Raw genomic sequence first — 1,699 nt, forward strand, 5'->3', positions numbered from 1 at the left:
CAAACTGATCCACTGTCACATCATGCTCAACATAAGTTTGTCCTAGCACTTTCTGTAATGCATCCATATGTGCTTCAGAATTCATCAGCAATGATAGTACAAAGATCTTTGACGGAGTCTGGAGCAACTGTTCTACCACATTGAACTCACTTCTTTTAATCAATTTTAAAACTTCATCATCATCGTTAGTCTTCAACTTGCTGGACTCACCAGACTGACACGTTGAAGCACTAATCGGATTCACTACTAGAATCTCTGCCTTCTTACTTGTTGTCATATCTCCTATTACCTTTGGGAAAACTGGATTGAATACTTGACCACTACGGGTCACCTTTGCAATATCGGCAATATTCACCACTGAATTTGCGACTGGTAGACGAACCTCTTGACCATCTTCAATTATTTTGGCATTGTACTAATATGGCACAGCTTTATCGGATGTGTATGGAACAGGGCCCACTAACCATATAACCAACGGTGATACCGATCTATTGACATTGTTGTTGCTGCTACTATCAAATTGAATAACTACCCGCTCAGGGGTCTTGAATACAAGCACAATCACATTCACATCATCTATATCCCTCGACTGTTGAATCTGGATTACATTCTCATCCATCAACTTCTAGATATTTCTCTTGACAATCATACACCCACGGGGGTTCACGCTACAGATTGCACAACCATCATGGTCGTGCTCACAGTCAGTGATTGAACAAAAGGTTCTATGCATCTCCACCAATGACCTACGGATACGTCACACGTCAAATACTCGGAAATTCCCTAGACAGTCGTCCACCATGTTGACAGTAGCATTACCATGAGCAGGCAATGGATTAGCTTTCACGTTCGGCGCTTTGTCCTCAAAGGACACCATACCATTCTTCACATGCTTTTGAACTTTATATTTCAATGGATAGCAGTTCCCTATGTCATGGCCAGGGGCTCCCTGGTGAAAAGCACAATGAAGTTTAGGTTTGAACCACCATGGTAGTGGCTTAGGGATTTGCGGAGGATTTCTTGGTTGAATGAGGTTCTTGAGAACCAATGATGGGTATAACTCAGCATAAGTCATAGGAATAGGGTCAAATGAGACTTTCTTCCTCTCAAAATTTTGTTGGTGATGGTTATTGTTGTTGTTGTAGTTGGTTCTTTGTTGCGGTTGGTGTTGATGTTGTTGTTGAATTGGAACTGATTGATTGGAATTGTTAGAAAAAATCGGAATTACCGAAGAAAATTGATGTTGATGTTGACGAGGTTCAGCGTCTTCAAGAATATTTTTATCATTTCCTTCTCCTCAAGAGGTGGACTTATCTGGGTAGCAAGCTCTCTCCATCTATGAGCATACTCTTTGAATGTCTCCTTATCTTTCTGAGACATTGACCTTAACTGGTCTCTATCAGGAGCCATATCCATATTATACTTATACTGCTTGATAAAGGCCTCTCCTAAGTCATTGAAAGTATGGATGCTTGCACTGTCCAACCCCATATACCATCTTAAAGCAGCTCCATTCAAACTGTCTTGAAAATACTGAATCAACAACTGATCATTATCAGTCTGAGTAGACATTTTTCTAGCGTACATCACAAGATGGCTTAGTGGGAAGGTATTCCCTTTATACTTTTCAAAGTCGGGGACCTTGAGCTTCATCGGGATCTTAACATTGGGGACCAAGCAGAGTTCCACAACACTCTTC

The sequence above is a fragment of the Lathyrus oleraceus genome, chromosome 5 (assembly GCF_024323335.1).
Source record: "Lathyrus oleraceus cultivar Zhongwan6 chromosome 5, CAAS_Psat_ZW6_1.0, whole genome shotgun sequence".
Taxonomy (NCBI): Eukaryota; Viridiplantae; Streptophyta; class Magnoliopsida; order Fabales; family Fabaceae; genus Lathyrus; species Lathyrus oleraceus.